We start from the raw sequence: 20,737 nt of genomic DNA on the forward strand, positions 1-20,737 counted from the left end.
AAATAAATATTCTTAGGAGGGCAAATAGGAGACAGAAAATTCGGGTACAAAAAGCACTGCTCCAACCTTGGTCCTCCAATTTGCCGCTGTCTACCCTAAAACTGTTGTGCTTTGGTGACACTTTCAAGGAATTTATCTTGCTGGGACAGCTCCAAACCCAGAAATATGCTAATTGGCACCTGGTCTCTGAACTCAAAATACATCCCAAACGTAAGACGTACTCACAGGTGCAAAGGCAATTGTAGGCATGCTGGTAAGGAGCCACTAAAATCCAGTAGCCCCAGCCCCCTTTTTTTGTGGCTAAAAAAGGGCGAGAAACAAGTGCGGACAAAACTGCTACATCAGTAAGAACAATTAAATCCGATAAGCAGGGTTCCATGAGTGATAGCGCACCCTGGAAAGAAAAGGGCACTAGAACCATAGAGGACACCCTAGGGCTAGTAGTTACTAGGGGATGACTAGGGGTGTGGGGACTCCTAATGTTCTCCTTTCAGATGAGAGACTTTCCCTCAAAAGCGAAGCCACCCCTGAGGTATATTCTGGATAACTGGGACCAATTTGACCCTCAAACACTGAAGAAGTAACTTACATTCTTCTATAGCACCGCCTGGCCACAATATCAATATCCTTTTCCCAGAGGACAGCCATGGCCACCCAAGGGAAGTATAAACTATAATACCATCCTACAGCTAGATCTCTTTTGTAAACAAGAGGGCCAATGGAGTGAAGTGCCACATGTTCAGGGTTTTTTCTCATTAAGTGATAACCCACAATTATGTAAAAAATGTAATTTACATCCTACCAGGAGTCCTCAAAGCCTACCCCCATACCCAGCTCTCCCCATGGCTCCCCCTAGTAAGGACTCTTCTTTGGCCCTAATGGCCCAAAAGGAACCAGACAAAAAGACAGTCAAGGAACTGAAAAGTGCCAATGGTCCTCAACTGTGCCCCCTCCAAGCCATGGTAGGAGGAGGAGACTTTGGCCCAGCACGAGTATGTGTCCCCTTTTCCCTCTCAGACTTAAAATAGATCAAACTGGACCTAGGAAAATTCTCAGATAATCCTGATGGATGCATACATGTCTTACAGGGATTAGGACAATCTTTTGATTTAGCATGGAAAGATATTATGTTGTTGTTAGGTCAAACATTAACTCCCAATGAGAAAGAGGCCACTTTAGCTGTGTCCTGGAAGTTTGGTGATCTCTGGTACCTAAGCCAGGTAAATGATAAAATAACATCAGAAGAAAGGGAACAATTTCCCACAGGCCAACATGCGGTTCCCAGTGTGGATTCCCATTGGGACCTCGATTTGAGGATGGAGACTGGAGTCGCAGGCGTTTACTGACTTAAATACTAAAGGGATTAAGAAAGACCAGAAAAAAAAGCCAATAAATTAGTCAATGATGTAATGCAGGGAAAGGAAGAAAACCCTAAGGCATTTTTAGAGAGGCTAAGGGAGGCATTGAGAAAGCATCTCTCTTTGTCATCTGACTCTATTGAAGGCCAACTAATTTTAAAGGATAAGGCTATCACCCAGTCAGGTGCAGACATTAGAATAAACCTTCAAAAGTCTTTCCTGGGCCTAAGCAAAATTTGGAAACTCTATTGAATTTGGCAACTTCGGTGTTTTATAACAGGGATCAGGAGAAGCAGGCTAAACGAGACAGATGAGACAAGAAAAAGGCCGCTTCCCTAGTTATGGCCCTCAGGCAGACGAACTTCGGTGGCTCTGAAAGAAAGAAAGGCTGGGCAGGCAACACACCTAACAGGGCCTGTTAATCAGTGCAACTTAAAGGGGCACTTCAAAAAGGACTGCCTAAACAAACATAAGCCACACCCTCGTCCATGTCCCTTGTGCCAGGGGTATCACTGGAAGGCACACTGCTCCTGAGGGTGAAGGTCCTTTGGGCCAGAGGGCACTAACCAGATGGTCCAACAACAGGACTGAGGGTGCCCGGGGCAGCGCCAGCCTATGCCATCATCCTCACAGAGCCCCAGGTAAGCTTAACCACTGAGGGCCAGGAAAGTAACTTCCTCTGGACACTGGTGCAGCCTTCTCAGTTTTACTCTTCTGTCCTGGACAACTATCCTCCAGGTCTGTCACCATCAAAGGGGTCCTAGGACAGCCAGTCACTAGGTATTTCTCCCACCCCCTAAGTTGTGACTGGGAAACTTATTTTTCTCACATGCCTTTCTTATTATGCCTGAGAGCCCTACTCCTTTACTAGGGAGGGACATATTAGCTAAAGCAGGGGCCATCTACGACACCGAAGACTTCCCTCCTGACGAAATCTCAACTGCAGAGCCCCTTCTATGCCCCAGTTCAGCAGGAAGTAGCTAGAACGATCATCACCCAACTTCCCAACAGCACTTGGGCTTTCCTGTTGAGAGGGGGACTGAGGGACTAAGTGGCTAAGTTGGCTGGACTTCCTAGGTCAACAGGGACTTCCCTAAGAGGACTTTCATCTAAGCCGAAATGAGTCATAGCCGCAAGCTAAGGGATTGAAACGTCAACCAATCAAAGGAGACTTTCCCCTAAGCAAAAATGAGTCATAGCTGCAAGCTAAGGGATTGAAACTTCAACCAATCAAAGGGGACTTTCTTCTAAGCCAAAATGAGTCACAGATGCAAACTAAGTGATTGAAACTTCAAACAATCATATAAGGAGTTTAAGCTCTAGCTGCAGCCTGATGTTTTTAACCTTTCAGGCCCGCCAACCCACAAGCAGATAGAAAATAAGCTAATCCTATAGGACAGAAAAAGGAAAAGGGGAGGAGTCATAAGGGGATATAAACATAAGACACCCAAACCAGAAACGGAAACTCTTTCGGGTCCCCTTCCACCATGTGGAAGCTTAACTTTCACTTTTGCTTTACTTTCGCTTCAATAAACCTTGGTGAAGCACACTCTTTGGGTCAGTGTGTTTCTCTAATTGAGTTGTAACACTCGTTGCTGAGGTCCACAGCTTCATTCCTTGAAGCCCGTGAGACCACGAACCCTTCAGTTGAGAAAAGCCTTCAATCGGAAGACTTCTCATCTCAATATCACTTCCTTTGTAAACATAATTCCTAAGTTATTCACATCATAGCTATTTTTCACTCCCTGCTAACAGGTAAAAAATACCAAGCCTTTAGGGACTTTTTTTTTTTTTTTTATCCACACTAAAACTGTTTCATAAAAATAAATTATAGTCTTTGTTCTTTACTGAATCTTTTAATTATCGAATTCTAATTCCCATTTTCTTTCTGATGACAACAGAAGTCACTTCCATATACTAGAATTTCAAAAATGGACTGTAACCTATAGGTAAGATTTCTTATTTCTGAACAAGTGGAAGAATAAGAAAAATGATTTAAGAAAAGATTTTAAAGATACAGAGAATTTTATGTTTTATGCTATTTCATCTAGTCTTGATTGCTATCTTTCCTTAAACTGTCTTAATAGTATAAATCTGCAATTTATGATGCAAGAAACATGATTATATAGAACCATAATCATCTCAAAATCATTTTCACATTCACCTCAATAGAGGGTTGCAATTTCATACAGCTATGGAAATTAGTGTTGGTTATAGGACTAGGAGGAAGAAGAATGACACAACTAGAAAAAGTTACACCAAACTATTAAATGGTCTCATAACATTTCAAATCCAATCCCCTACAACCTATAATCTTTTTCTGGGCTTCTGGTACTTGCGTACTTGAATGTGTATTAAATGGAGAATTCTGGAAAATTTAATCACTTATCTTTTTGAAAAAAAGGGTAAGGAAAGAAAATATAATGTATTTAGGGCCTACTATAATCCACACACATATTCTCACCTACTCTTTCTTAGAACTTCATCTATCAACACATAATGTTTAAATACATTCTCCCAGCATGCTCAGGGCAAAAACCACAGCCATCTGTATCTCTGGATGGACCATGACAATATCCTCTTAATCCATTCTGTGCTTCTCCTCATCAGCTTGCAGTCAGTGTTTGTTTGAAATGTCAAGCCTGACCATTCAACTACCATGATTGAAACTCTCTGAAAGCCTTCCATGGCCTTTGGACAAAATTAATCCTCCTTTGTAAGGAGCACAAGACCCTTGGAATTCTAGACCCTGATTTAGTCTTCATCTCATACGAGTAATTTCCTCATGATCTATGCTTCCCCCTTTCCAGACATTTTGAGCTTGTTTTAGTACCTCAAGGGTGTCTGTTCTCTCCTCTCTTTTGGATTTTGCATCTAAATCAGGCCAGTGCAGTGTGGACAATATCCATAAACGTAGTAGGTATGATGGTTAAGAACACAGATGCAAGAGCTAAAATGTCAGGGTCTGAGTTCTAGCTCTGCCTTTAAACATTATATAAGCTAATTATTTTTCATCTTCAGTTATACTTTTCTTATGTGTAAAAGTCAAAATCAAAATAATAATAATAACAATAATATTTTACCTCATAGGCAGCTGTCTGGTATGAGAAAGAGCATGTAAGCCGTGGAGAACAATAACTGGTGATAGTAGGTATTTAATAAGTGCTGGCTATTATTTTTATAAACAAAATGCTTTATATGAGGAAAGAAACTAGAAAGTTCTTGTTTTTCTTTAGATGAGGCAGGAAAGAGGCGAGCTTGTTGCCTAAGGTAAAATTGATGTGGAGAATCATGAATTTATACTATTAAGTGAAAAAGATCCTCTATCGGAAAAAATGTTTTCCCCTGTAGCTAATTTACTCACAGAAACAAAGAAACTAAAGGGATTCTAATTCTCCTAGTCCCATCAGCATGATCATCTAGAATAAACTGTAATATCAGTTCTAAAGTTGAAAGGAGAAGAACATTTTAAGATGAGCCTAGGGGTAATCAGATTCTTCTGAAATAGGGAAAATTAAAAGGTCAATTATACTTGGAATCTTCCCAGTGCTATTTTATGTCAAACATACAAGTGCTGCCTATGGAATAGTCTTCACAAGTACCATCACTTTAATAAAATACCTACCTTTATCTTCCTTATACACACATTATTCCAAGTTCACATCTGAGTCATTCTTCATCGTAAGAGCTAATCTCATTTCCTCATACCTGTCACTGAATCATGTTAAATATCTCAATAAGAATAATTACCTCACAGTTAAATTTCCCTGGCCTTTCTGCTTACAAAAAACTGATCTTTTTTTCCCACTCAGAAGCAGTATCTCCTAGATAACTAACTTATTCTGTAGAAAAGTATGCATGTTATTTTCATGTAACTAAACCATCAAATGGGTTCCAATATAACTTTTAAGATATTTAATCTATCATATCAAGTTACCTTAATGAGGACTTTTGAAATATGGTCTCATTTCAGTAACTTAACTTTTTCTTTATTGTCTTGCCTCCTTATATAAAGAAATAATTGAAATATTTTGGTTTTCTCTCTGTCTCTTTTGTGTCTGTCTGGCTGCCTGGCTCTTTCTCACTCTCTCTGTCTCTTTTTCTCTTTCTCTCTCTCTCTCTCTCAAAGAAAGACAACAGAAAAGTTAACTTTAATATCCTGAGTTTCAGTGAGCTGACTGATTGATGCGCTTGTGAATTCTTAATAAGAGAAGTGTGCATATTCATAGTGATGTTTATTAATTCATAAAGCAGCTGCTCAAAGGCAGCTAGTGGAGAACGACTCTTCTCCCACAGAATCCTCTTGGCAGTGATAAGGTCTTTCCCCTTCCTGGTCGTTTTGAGTGCAGCCTTAGCATTGAAAACTGATGGCCTTTTATCTGCCCTGGGAAAGGGATCTCTCCTGCCAGCAGAAGGCCACAGGGATTGGAGTTTCAGATCTAAATCCCCCAATGTGTAGAGGCTGAAATAAAAAACTTAATGAGACTAGTAGAGTCCACAGCTCATTTTGATTATTTTTAATTGTTTTCAGATGCTGCCTGGCATGCTTCCTTTAGTTCTACAATAAACAGAGCATACAGCATGGTGGTGGATCTCACTAGAGACCCAAAGAAAGCATCCCACAGGAAATGATGAAAAATATAAGAGCATTATATGTATTGGAGCATGGACCAGGCAGATGAAGTGGAAAACACAGGGGAGGGTAGGACCAGTTCCCGTGCATCCTCTAGTTGGAGATTCACAGGGAGCCTCACTTTTAATTCTTACCATCACTCCCAAAATTGAAATTCAGTGAATAAACACTGAGGCTCACAGTGAAATCCACCCAATCTGGCTGAAACTAGTCTTTACTAGGCTTCCTTCTCCTAAAGTAGTTCCTTCTTACCCTTGGGGAAAAGGATGACCACCTATTAGAGGTATTTGAGACCTCAACATACACAAAGTTACAGAATATTTGCTAATAATCTGAGAGGACATGTTACACCAAAAGCACGTCCTAGCATCCTGATCTGAAATGTGAGTCAACATTTATGAAGTTCCTCAAAGTTTTAATTGAAAACTCCCAGAAGCCACTACTGGATGTTATTGAAGAGCATACCATTCAAAAAAAATTAAAATATTTGCTTTTAATGTCTTTAAAACATCTCATCATTTTGTCCGGAAGACCAAGACATTATCATTGAGGCTTAACTGCACAGCATTTCTAATACCAAAACGCATTATAGGAGTTATTGAACATAACATTGAAGTGTTTGGCTGCAAGTGAAAATCCTTTTTTTAATTCCATGTTCAATGATTCTCGACTCTACACACAGGGAGCAGTAAAGACTTAAAAATGATGTCCAGTTCCCACCTCCCAGACCTACTGAATGTGAATATCTGTGGATAAGACTTGGGTATGTTATTTTTTACTTAAAAGTCTCCCAGGTAATTCTGATGTTTCACCATATTTGATGCCCTCTGACTCATAAATTCGGCACAATCCCTCCCTAACGTATGTACTCACAGAAGAGAAATATACATGTATATATATATAAAAAGAGAGAAATGTATATTGTTTATGAATGTGTTTGTGTATATATGTACATATATACATAATGTGTTTGTGTATATATGCACATATATAAATAAATGTGTTTATGTATATATGTATATATGTATATATACATAAAAGTGTTTATGTACATATGTACATATATACATAAACACCTTCATAAAGAATGTATGACAGAGTTATAAACAAATATATTAAGGGTGGCAGATATACTGACTATGAGCACTTGCCCCCACCTGGGCACTCTGGCTCTGATGTGAATGCAGTGATAGTGGCTGCAAGTGATAAACTGTGTAGGTGCTCTGGAGGGCAGCCACGGGCCATCATGGTACCTGGCCTCTGAAGGCTGTGTCTGTTCTCCAGCCTATATCACCTTTTTTCCTGAAATGTGTATTTTATGCTACTTTTTCCTGATAACAAAAGTAATAGTCATTAGGAATGATTACTGAAGGCATAAAAATAAAAACACAAATTACCAGTGTTTTAACATTTCAAAAGTGATGATCCATATATTGGCATATTTTCTTCCATTTTTCCATCCATATATATATGTGTGTGTGTGTGTGTGTGTGTGTGTGTATACACTATTGCAGATGGTTATTTTTTTTGTACTAAATATTACATAACTAACATTTCTATTGTCCATTTATCCATGTCCATCCCATTAAATACTGTTTCAACACATTTTAATGAATATAGTTTTCCCTTTCCCTTATATTTACATTCTATAACTTACCAAGAACCTATGGAGACTCTTTCTAATGTTTTCTTTTATCAATAATAATTCAACAAATGTTATTCTATATAAAAATCATATATAAAAATCTATATGTAATTATTTCTGTTTCTGTTTCTTTTCTTTTTTGTTTTTTGAAACATAGTCTCACTCTGTTGCCCAGGCTGGAGTGCACTGGTGCAATCACAGTTCACTGCAGCCTCGACCTCCTGGGCTCGAGCGTTCTTCCCTCAGCCTCCTGGACAACTTGGACTACAGGCGCCAGCCACCATGCCAGGCTAATTTTTTGAATTTTTTTTTGTAGAGACAGGGTGTCACCATATTTCCCAGACTGGTCTGGAACTCTTGGGTTCAAGCAATTTGCCCACCACAGCGTCCCAAAATGTTAGGATTACAGGTGTGAGCCACGGTGCCTGTATATATGTGATTTATTTTTTAGAAAATATTGAAAATACAAGGGCAAGTGAGGAGATTTTAAAAAATTCTTCACATGTATTTCCCAATGAATACAAGTTCATATAATGAACTCTCACTTGGAGGGTAGGAGAGTGACTGTTTCACCTTTTCTTCAGTCATATTGAGAATTACAAATTATAAAATTTTTAGCTAATTTTACATTGAAACAATGTCATTGTTGTTTTAATTTTAATCTCTTTCATTACCTATGAAGATGGATCTTCTGGGAATTGTCTGTTCATGGCCTTTTTAATGGTTTATTAGTGCTTTCCTATCTATTTTATGACCTCTTTATATAAGGCACTAACCTAACGTTTGTCATATTTGTGGCCCATATGTTTCTAGTTTTTAAATTGCCTTATAACTTATTTATGGTGTTCTTTTGCATCTAAATGCTTTTGTTTATACATTGCCAAGTTTGCATATTTACATTGATACTTTTTATCATTCTTTGTAAGCTTAGGAAAACTTTCCCACCCCAGAATCAATGTACAATTTATATCTACTTTCTTCTAGTAGATAAATGAAATAAGTGCTTTCATTTCTCACTTTTAAATATTTAAATATCATGGAATTCAATTTGATGTTGTATAAATTGCGAGCCAGCAAACTTGATTTTTCCCCAATGCTAAATTTATTGAACAGTTCATTCCTTAATTATTAGATTATTCAATCTTACACATTCATATAGGTATGTTTATATATACAGACTATGCGATCTAATTGTTTTATTTTGTTCTAGTATCAAATTAAAAAGAGGCCAGCCACAGTGACTCATGCCTGTAATCCCAGCACTTTGGGAGGCCAAGGTGGGCAGATCACGAGGTCAGGAGTTCGAGACCAGCCTGGCCTACAAGGTGAAACCCTGTCTCTACTAAAAATACAAAAATTAACTGGGTGTGGTGGCCGGAGCCTGTAATCCCAGCTGCTCGTGAGGCTGAGGCAGGAGAATCACTTGAACCCGGGAGGTGGAGGTTGCAGTGAGCCAAGATTGTTCCATTGCTCTCCAGCCTGGGCCAAAAGAGCAACACTCTGTAAAAAAAAAAAAAAAAAAAAAAAAAAGAAAAAAGAAAAGAAAAGAAAGAAGAAGAAGAAAACTTCTATACTCATACACTTAAAAATAGCTTAAAAATGCCCTTTCCTTTTTTTTTCTCTTTTATAAAACTTTCTCAAATGTTCTTTAAATTACACATACACTTTTATTTTCTCTGGAAGATGTTATTTTAATTGCCTCTATTTAAAAACTATTGTGTACTTGAGTCATTTTATTTTTAAAGCCCATTCTAAGAAACTTAACCATTCAATGAAGTTAATTTACTTAACTTTATTGGCATCTCTGATATATTCGAACTTCTGTCATTTTGTTGGCAAGTTTTCTATTTTTCTTTTATTTGTTTTTTAGCTGCCTTGCTCGTTAATTTGTTTTCGGATTTGCTAGAGTATATATTTGTTTCTTATTATTTTTGTTGAGACAATATAATGTTTATGACTTCTCACTATAAAGGATAAAAATTTTATCTCAATATTTTCAATCTTTGTAAAGTGAATATACATGGATGTACTTAATCTATTAGTACATAATTTTTGCTTTAATAATACAGTTCTTTTTTCAGCAATAACTTTTGGATTAGTCATCATCAAGTAAAATACAAACACTCCAATAGAAATATAGATATCATCCAGAAATGGGCAGTTTATAAAAGATAACAAATTTCTACTAATGATATCACAATTACAAATTCCATGTGTAAATACGAGCATATTAATTATTACCTGTTAATTAAAATATGTATTTTTTAATTATAGGAATTATCTTTAAAGGGAAGAGGAAGAAATTAATTTTTACATCTATTCTTGGGTATCTTTCTGGTGAGAATTAGTATCAAAAGCCTTTGAAATGATCACCTATTCTGACCTAGAATTTCTACTTCTAAGAGTTATCCAATGAGAATAATGGCACCTATATGAATAAACATACCAAAACAATCAAACAGTATTTATAATGATGAAAAAAAAACTATTTAAATATCCCACAATAAGAATATCTATCATTTATCAAGGACTTGCTATGTGACATACATATAATTTTATACATAATTTTTACAACAACCTAGGGAGGTGGGTGCTATTAATATTCTTGTTTTATAGATTTGAAAACTGATACATATGACTAGTAATGGCTCATGCCCAATTGGAACCCAGGCAGCCTAGTTCCAGAATCTGGGCTTTAACCAGTGATACAACAGCTGCTTCTCAACAATGGCCAATTTAATTTAATTTAGTCAGTCTAAACAATATGAGATTAATCGCCTTCATTCCATTCTATACTCATACAATGGAATAATCTACTTCTATGCTTGGATTCCTGACTTTGATTAGCTTCTAGTTTGGTTTGATCTATGAGTACAGTCTCAAAAAATATGCATGAGGGTTACAGTTTCTGAGTCACATCATTGTCACCTTTATAAAAAACCAACAATCTGGTTGGATATTAAATATTTGGGACACAATCATTTCTTTGAAAAACTTGATGTATGTTTCCCCATTGTAATTTGGCACTTTATGTTTTGTTATGAATTTAATGTTTTAAAGTTGTGAAAATTTTTGTACCAAAAAAAAGACTAAATTTATTCTGTTTATATATGAAATTATTTTCAGGAATGTATTCTTCCTTTTTGTTATCAAATACTTTCTTTTATGCTCAGTATCTTTCAATGTCACTGAGTGATTATCTATTTGGTTTTGGTTTTAACCTATAATTGGAACGAGATTTTATAGGACCTCATGCTTCCATATAGCTTAGAGAGGTGGGATGAGCCTCTTCCCTGCGGTGTCTTTTTCTCAATACCTCCACAACTTTGCAGTATAAAAACAAAGTTCAGGTTAATAAGTACAGCCTAATTGCAATGCCTACGCATCAGTGAACCTCTCCAGGGTTGCTGGATAAAGAAAGAATTACTCTGACACTTATGATCAGATATTCTAAGAGTATGGATGCATTTGGAGTCAATTTTGAGCAATTTAATGAATGAAAAACTACACTCCATTTCTATTTTTTCTATCAGTTTTGTGTTTCCAGTTTTATTTTCAATTTTCCCTCTAACTAAACTTTCTGTATATCTGTGTTCACTTTTCCTCTTTCAGCTAGTTGTATGTCTTAGAATATCAATTTTGGGAAGAGGTAGCAGAATTTTTTTCTGTCCCGTAAAATGTCTTTACTATATATGAGGGAATTATATAACTTTTTCTATTCAGTGTGCTTACTGTATTCTGAGGTAGGAACTTACAGTAGGGAAGAGTCTGAAGGTCTTTTCCTTCAAACAAAGATATTAAGGTATTGAGATACCTGCCTTGCTCTGCTTCGAAGGATAGATCACAAGGATACAGTCAAAGGAAGTGTCGTTTTATGATTCACATCATCCACATGGAGGTAGCAAAAAGTTTCCCAAATAACAGCCAATGACCTTCTCTTTAGCTCTCAGTGCTATAGCCAGTTTTCTTGCAATTTTATGGGAACATTGCAAGGAGATATGTAAGAATAATTTGGCCATATTAAGTCAAAACACTCTCTGCACCCCTTTTTCATGTTATGAAAAATATCCAACAAAACATGCATGTCATAGGCACTTTATACTTGTTTCATGTGTAATATAGATACGTACTCTCTTTTTATCTTCTTAAGATTTTGTCATGCACTACTGACTTCCATAAAAACATTAATGAACAATGCTGGTATTTTAGGGTACATATAAAAGGTAGATAACAGTACACTTCAAATAGCAAAAAACAAACAAACAAAATAACTGGGATTTCTTTATTAAATTGCTTAATGAAAACACTTCACTGCATTGTCCCAAAATCAGGATTTCCCTTTTTGTTCCTAGACAATATGTTCCTCAGATGTACTGCGTTTGGTCCCCATGCTCTCAGATGCACCCTCTCCCTGCCCCCTGCTGCCCAATTACATAGAGAAAATTCAGGTCTTCCTGGCCTCTATCTTCAAACTTTAAGATAGTAACCCAGACCTTCAGTCCTCAAAAAAAAAAAAAAAAAAAAAAGCTATTAAACACCTTACACTTAACACACAGGCATCAATGAATCATATTTTGTTATTTAAAATATAATGCCCCTATAATACTAGTCAAAATAACTTTTCCAAAAACATACAATGCTATCTCCAAGAGAGAATCTGGTGAATAAAACTTACTCCATCATTTTATGTGTAGGTAGAGATAATTAAAAAAAATGGCTGTATTAATTGTCTTCAATACTAGCTAGCAAATTCTGCCTCACTTCCAAAGACTTTTCACTCTTCACGGATCTAGAGTTTTATTCTCTTCTTATGTACTTAATTTTTTTTTTTTTTTTTTTTTTGAGATGAGTCTCGCTCTATCGCCCTGGCTGGAGTGCAGTGGCCGGATCTCAGCTCACTGCAAGCTCCGCCTCCTGGGTTCACGCCATTCTCCTGCTTCAGCTTCCGGAGTAGCTGGGACTGCAGGCTCCCGCCACCTCATCTGGCTAGTTTTTTGTATTTTTCAGTAGAGACGGGGTTTCACTGTGTTAGCCAGGATGATCTCAATCTCCTGATCTCGTGATCCACCCGTCTCGGCCTCCCAAAGTGCTGGGATTACAGGCTTGAGCCACCGTGCCAAGCCTTAATTTTTTATCTATTTAAAAATTTAAAAATATTTATTTAAAATATTTATTTTTTATATCAGTTATTTGGCAGCTAGGTATCTAAGACCTTGTTGTATCTCTTAAGTTGCTGTTAAAGTTAAAAGAGATTAAGAGTCTAAAACTGTAATATTTTGTTCATTATTAATTTTGCATTAATTTCATTATTTAGAATATTACTTTAAAATCTTCTTTATCTTGATTATTTAATTTTTTTAACCTCTTCTCAAATTTTGTCCCCAAAGGAAGTGCCTTGTTTGCCTTGCCCTAGGCCCAGCCTTGAGAGCTCAGTAAACAGATACCTTATACAAATTAAAAATTTACCAGTTGGGCTCTTTGGCTCTGTATTCAACTGCAGAAATTGAATCTTAAGCCCAAACCTTGGATTTTCTGTTGATAGCATATTCCCAGGTTGCCAGTTGTTTCTCTAGATCTAGGTTTGTGCCTACATGTGAGACTCCCCATTGCCTTACTCTCTGATGCAGTATGGGCCTCTTGCTTGCCCATATCGACCTATTTATTGACCATTACTTTCCAGACTGAATATGCATTTCAGGATAATCCCCTGTTGATAAACTCTTCCATGATGCCCAGTTGACTCAACTCTCATCCACTGTTTAACCTTGTATCCACTGTACTTTGTATCCCCACTGTACAATCAGGTTTCCTCATTTCTCAGTCTATAAACGAAGCCTGCTACTATACCAATGGCTATCTCTAAGTTGTCTCAAAGCTTTCAGTTTGGTACATCAATTCCCAAATGCGCTTATTCTGCCAAATCTTATTCTGACTGATAAAAATGTGAATAATTTCATAAAAGTCAGTAGAAGAAAAAATTCCAAGGAGAAGGTTATGGTTCAACAGTCAGAAATGCTATACAAAAGGTTGAATGATTAAAAATTAGGCAAAGGCTATTGATTTGATTATTTTATGGTTTTCCTGGATTTCATAGATGGTGGAATTTCATCTTTTTTAAATCAGCACATATTCATTAAAGGCGAATGTGCTAAGTCCTGCTCATTTCTGTAACAGCATTACATAGCTTAAAGCAGATACTCACAAAATAAATATTGTTACATCTCTTAGCTTTCACCTATCTTAAACACAATTTCAGTAGAATTAGTAGTAAAACCTTGATAACCTTTATGGAAGATTTTCAGTATAGTGGTTAAGGAAGACACTAAAGTGCAAAATGAAGAGTGATGGGGATAAAGTAGAGTTGGCAGGTAGATTTTTAAAAATTTGATTATAAGAGAAGAAAGAGCTTTTGCTTTAAAGGGAAAAAATTATTTGTTTATTTTGGTGGTTATTGTTTTTTGTTAATATATATTCATTATAGATGAGATTTGGGCTTGTTTTCTGATAAGAGGGGAGGATGCAGCTGATAGGAACCTGGAGGATGTACTGACAGAAGAAAATTATGAATCAAAGTTTTAGAGGAAAAGAATTATAAATAAGTTGCACGTGAAATTATTCACCTCACAAAGAGTAGGCCTGTCTATCTGCTATAAGAGAAGCAAATACACATGAAGAAAATGAGTATTTTGTATGTTTGTGCTAAGGAGTGAATTGGAATATTTGTCTAATGGCCTTGATGTTTTTTTCCATTCATATACCATATTCAATGTCCAAATGGTGTGGTTTTTGGGAGTAGAGCTAAAATCTATTGACAAGCAAAGAATATTTGAGACAATTTTACAAGAACTATGATGGAAAGAGATGCATAAAATATTTGACAAAAGGCATTGAGAGCCTATTGATTTCAGGTAGCATGAATTAATGGTAGACCCTATGTATTAGTCCGTTTTCATGCTGCTGATAAAGACATACACAAGACTTAGAAATTTACAAAAGCAAAGAGGTTTATTGGACTTACAGTTCCACATGGCTGAGGAGGCCACACAATCATGTCGGAAGGTGAAAGGCACATCTCAAATGAAGAGAAGAGCACAATAGAAGAGACAAGAGAAGAGAGACCTTGTGCAGAAAAACTCCCCATTTTAGAACCATCAGATCTCATGAGACTTATTCACTATTATGAGAACAGTGCAGGAAAGACCTGCCCCCATGATTCAATTACTTCCCACCAGGTTTCTCCCACAACACATGAGAATTGTGGGAATTACAATTGAAGATGAGATTTGGGTGGTGACATAGCCAAACCATATCATTGTGCCCCTCCCCTCCCAAATCTCATGTCTTCACATTTCAAAACTAATCATCCCCTTCTAACAGTCCCCCAAAGTCTCAACTCATTTCAGCATTAACTCAAAAGTCTACAGTCCAAAGTCTCATCTGAAACAAGGCGAGTCCCTGTTGTGGGAAGTCAGGGACCCCGAATGGAGGGACCGGCTGAAGCCATTGCAGAAGAACAAAATTGTGAAGATTTCATGGACATTTATTAGTTCTCCAAATTAATACTTTTTTATAATTTCTTACACCTGTCTTCACTGCAATCTCTAAACATAAATTGTGAAAATTTCATGGGCACTTATTACTTCCCCAGTCAATACCCTTGTGATTTACTATGCCTGTCTTTACTTTAATCACTTAATCCCATCATCTGCATAAGCTGAGGAGAATGTATGTCACCTCAGGACCTTGTGATGATTGTGCTAACTGCACAAATTGTTTGTAGAGCATGTGTGCTTGAACAATATGAAATTTGGGCACCTTGAAAAAAAACAGCAATGTTCAGGGAACAAGGGAGATAACCTTAAACTCTGACTGCTGGTGAGCCGGGCGGAACAGAGTCATATTTCTCCTCTTTCAAAAGCAAATAGGAGAAATATCGCTGAATTCTTTTTCTCAGCAAGGAACATCCCTGAGAAAGAGAATGCACCCCTGAGGGTAGGCCTCTAAAATGGCTGCTTTAGGGGTGGCTGTCTTTTAGGGTCGAAGACAAAGGGATGAAATAAGCCCTGGTCTCCTGCAGTGCTCCCAGGCTTATCAGGATGAGGGAATTCCCACTTAATGAATTTTGGTCAGACCAGTTGTCTGTTCTCAAACCCTGTCTCCTGACAAGATGTTATCAATAACAATACGTGCCCAAAACTTCACTAGCAATTTTAATTTCTCCCTGTCCTGTGGTCCTGTGATCTCACCCTGCCTCCATTTGCTTTAAGATATTTTATTACCTTGTGAAGCATGTGATCTCTGTGGCCCACACCCTATTTGTATACTCCCTCCCCTTTTGAAAAGCACTAATAAAAACTTGCTGGTTTTACGGCTCAGGGAGCATCACGGAACCTGCCGACATGTGATGTCTCCCCTGGACACCCAGCTTTAAAATTTCTCTTTCTGGTACTCTTTTCCTTTATTTCTCAGACCAGCCTCTGCTTAGGGAAATAGAAAAGAACCCACGTTGAATATCGGGGGTAGGGTTCACCCAATAAGTTCCTTCCACTTATGAGCCAGCAAAACCAAAAGCAAGTTGGCTACTTCTTAGATAATATGGGGGTACTGACATTGTGTAAATACAGTCATTCCAAAAGGGATAAATTGGTCAAAACAAAGGGGCTACAGGCCCCAGCCCCATGCAAGTCCAAAATTCAACAGGGCAATCAAATCTTAAAGCTCCAAAATGATCTCCTTTGACTGCATGTCACACATCCAGGTCATGCTGATGCAAGAGGTGGGGTCTCATGATCTTGGGCAGCTCCACTCCTGTTGCTTTGCAGGGTACAGCCTCCCTCCCTGCTGCTTTCACAGGCTGGCATTGAGTGTCCGAGACTTTTCCAGGTGAATGGTGTAAGCTGTCAGTGGAACTACCATTCTAAGGTCTGGAGGACAGTAGTCCTCTTCCCATAGCTCCATTAGTCAGTACCCCAGGAAGGACTCTGTATGGGGGCTCTGAGCCCACATTTCTCTTCTACATTGCCTAACAGAGGTTCTCCTTGAGGGCCTCCCTCCTGCAGTGAACTTCTGCTTGGACCTCCAGGCGTTTCCATACATCATCTGAAATTTAGGTGGAGGTTCCTCAAACCTCAATTCTTTACTTATATGCACCTGTAGGCTCAACAGCATGTGGAAGCTACCAAGGCTTGGTGTTTGCCCCCTCTGAAGTCATGGCCTGAGCTCTACATTGGCTCCTTTTAGTCATGGCCAGAGTGTCTGGGAAACAGGGCACCAAGTCCCTAAGCTGTACATAGTGTGGGACCCTGGGTGCAGCCCGTGAAACCATTTTTCCTTCCTAGGCCTCTGGGCCTGTGATGATGCTGCTGTGAAGACCTGTGACATACCATGGAGACATTTTACCCATTGTCTTGGAGATTAACATTTGGCTCCTTATTACTTATGCAAATTTCTGCAGCTGGTTTAAATTTCTCCTCAGAAAATAAGATTTTCTTTTCTATTGCATTGTAAGGCTGCAAATTTTCTGAAAGTTTATGCTCTGCTTGCCCTATAAAACTGAATGCTTTTAACATCACCCAAGTTACCTCTTGAATGCTTTGCTACTTAGAAATTTCTTCTGCCAGATACCCTAAATCATCTCTCTCAAGTTCAAAGTTCCACAGATCTCTAGGGCAGGGGCAAAAATGCCAGCAGTCTCTTTGCTAAAACTTAACAAGTGTCAGCTTTGCGCTAGTTCCCAACAAGTTCCTCATCTCCATCAGAGACCACCCCAGCCTGGATTTCATTGTCCATATCATTATCAGCATTTTGGTCAAAGCCATTCAACAAGTGTCTAGGGAGTTTCAAGCTTTCCCATATTTTCCTGTCTTCATCTGAGCCCTCCAAACTGTCCCAATCTCTCCCTGTTACCCAGGTCCAAAATTGCCTTCACATATTCCTGTATATTTTCAGCAGTGCCCCATTCTACTGGTTCCAATTTACTCTATTAGTCAGTTTTCATGCTGCTGATAAAAATATCCCCAAGACTGGGCAATCTACAAAAGAAAAAATGATTTATTGGACTTACAGTTCTACGTGACTGGGGAGGCCTCTCAATCATCCAGAAGATGAAAGGCACATTTCACATGGAGGTAGACAAGAGAACAGAGAGCTTGTGCAGGAAAACTCCCCTTTTTAGAACCATCAGATCTCATGACACTTATTCACTATCATGAAAACAGCATGGGAAAGACCTGCCCGCATGATTCAAATACCTTCTACTGGGTTCCTCCCACAACACATGGGAATTGTGGGAGTTACAACTCAAGATGAGATTTGGGTGGGGACACAGCCAAACCATATTACCCTATCAGTAATTTTGCTGATCAACTAAAAAAAAGTGACATATTGGAAATGAGAGATTAGTTGAATACATCATTGTTGTATCCTTATTTTATGTTTAATATTTATTGCCTTAAACAAAATATAAGGTTTTGGGTACAGAAGCCATATCATATTATTTATTACTCTCAAATTTTCCATGATGCTTAACATGTTGTAGATGTGTATCATATACGACACAAATAATTAATTGATAGTGAGTGCCTTTCATAAATATCAAATGAGATTTGTTATTCACCTTGAATCTTATCATGTTAGTCTTAACCCAGTGTTATATATTTATATACCAATGTATAAGTAATTTCCAAAGACTCAAGATAATCATTTTCAGAAATGATGGTGATACATTCCTAGTTAACAAAAAAGGATATATTTTAGAATAGCTACCAGATATGGAAGAAAGAAAATGTAGTGCTGCTTAAAAAGTGTACAAATTATTTATGTAGTATTTACGGCAAAGAACAATTATAATACACCAGAAACCACTCAATTTACTTTAAGGATTATGCATTATATTGTGAAATGTTTGTTACATAATTACAGAGCATTGGAATCTGTCTACTGCTTTATATTACATAGATGGCTTATGAAATATTTATAACTGGTCCCAAATCACTCTAAACACATTTACATTATTTAAAGTTATATATTTTGATTATGCAATATTCACTAAAAAGAAATATACTATTTGTAATGTAAGAGAAAATGCTTACTTTCAAATAAACACCTGCAAATTGATAGTGTTTTAAGTGGCTACTAAAGTACTTTAAAGCATGAATAAGCTTGCTTGAGAGTAGTGGATTTAAGACTTGCAATAGCATTAGAATTCATTTTTCTTAAACAGATTTTCAAAAGTTATACATGAACATATTTTAACGCATTGAAGTATAAGGTAACTTCAATAGCTTAGCCCCCATCCCAGTCACAATACTTCTCTGAATTCATTTTTCATGTAATCAGGTAAGAGAACAGCCATCCTGGCAGAATCACTGGTTTAGACTGGAGTTCCATCTACTCAGCATTGTCCCAGAACTTCTCCAACTACAACAGCCATGGAACTACTTTTGTGAAACCCCTTAGAATCCAATAAACAATACAGAAACCTGTATTTTGGATAATGTGCCATTTGTACATTCTATGATAACTATTTCACGGCCTTACTGGAGAGAACCCTGCCAAGAGAAAACATTAGTTTGGAAGTAAAAAGATGTTGTTAGCAAATATTCACCAGTTTTTAATGATTGTCTAGAAGTTCCTTGGTAATATGGAGGATGGTATCAAGTAGCATGTCTTTTGCTGCCATAATTTCGAGATTCCATTTATTTTCATGATAAACTGGAAACTTAATTCTTTTTCTAAAGTTATATGTAATTTACCTTGGGAAAATTCTTCACCAGAGAATAAAAGTTTCTAGTTTCTAGTCTACAACTGAATTTCTTCATCCTTAGCAACATAATATTTGCCACTTTCCAAGCTGTGTATCACACTGTGGTCCTTAACATGTCTCATTCTGGCTTATTGATGAGACATTGCCAAGAGCAATGTATTCTTTTATCACCAGGGAGTTATCATTCTACTAGTCTTATGATGCCTGCAGCTTAGAGGTTGATGTGCCTAAATTGCTAAAAATAGGTGTGAAATTGGACAAATATGTTAAGAGAACTGTCATGACAACAAAGTTATTTCATTAGTTTTATGTTTCAGAAATATAAATAAAAATTACACAGTCTGGATGTAACCAACCATACTTAAATTATCATCATTTCTTGCTTCCCACTTACCAAAAAAATCAAGGTTCTACCTGTAATGCAACCATAATAATTTTCTTATTCATTAAAGTCTGGAAAACTGTAAATAAACTATTACATAACCTTTCAAACATCAGTATTTTCTATTCCAACTTTAATATTCACAAAAATTCATATAAACTTAGGAACTTGAAAATGATATTTTAGAAGTTAGCAAAGAAGCCTTTCAGTGACAATTTCAGGTGTTACGAGGAAAGAATATAAATACATAAAATTAAAGGTGTTTGGAAAAAGAAAACTCACTTGGAAACGTGAATTATCTTAGCCACAAAAAGACCATGGGCTTAAATGTTAAGTCAAATGTAGGATTTTCTGGGACAAACAAAAGGAGGCCTAGAAAAAGAAACCTACCTGGCAGAATATTGGCAATATTCAGGCAATAATAACCACAAGTACTCTGGCATGAAATAGGCCTTTAGTAATTTTTGTTCATTATTAAGTCATTCAGTAAAAAGGTTATAAGAACTTGCATCAATTGTAAAGGCTACTTTTAAAGATAAATGTGGGTGTTGGATTCATTCATACTCCAAACCTCAGCATCATATAATATGCCTTGGTAAAGAACCTGCACATGTACCCTCCTCCCCCGATTATAAAATAAAAATTTTTTAAATATTATTTAAAAAAATAGTAAATAAAGGTATTCAAATGAGGAAGAGAAGAAAGAGAATGTCAAGAGAGTGCTTCCCTTCCAAGCAGTGAGCAGTATAATAAAAGACTCAAGAACATAAGGAAAGCTGGATATTATGGATGCAGCTGGAAACCATCATTCTTAGCAAACTATCACAAGAACAGAAAACCAAGCACCGCATGTTCTCACTCATAGGTGGGAACTGAACAATGAGATCACTTGGACTCAGGAAGGGGAACATCACACACCGGGGCCTATCATGGGGAGGGGGGAGGGGGGAGGGGG

At 37.2% G+C, this 20,737-nt stretch overlaps 1 pseudogene; it reads left to right on the forward strand.

Annotated features, from left to right (window-relative positions):
* Positions 1-494: 494 nt before the first annotated feature.
* On the forward strand, positions 495-1,611 carry LOC140713238 (uncharacterized; annotated as a pseudogene).
* Positions 1,612-20,737: the final 19,126 nt, after the last annotated feature.

The sequence above is a fragment of the Chlorocebus sabaeus genome, chromosome 13 (genome assembly GCF_047675955.1).
Source record: "Chlorocebus sabaeus isolate Y175 chromosome 13, mChlSab1.0.hap1, whole genome shotgun sequence".
In the NCBI taxonomy this organism is placed as follows: Eukaryota; Metazoa; Chordata; class Mammalia; order Primates; family Cercopithecidae; genus Chlorocebus; species Chlorocebus sabaeus.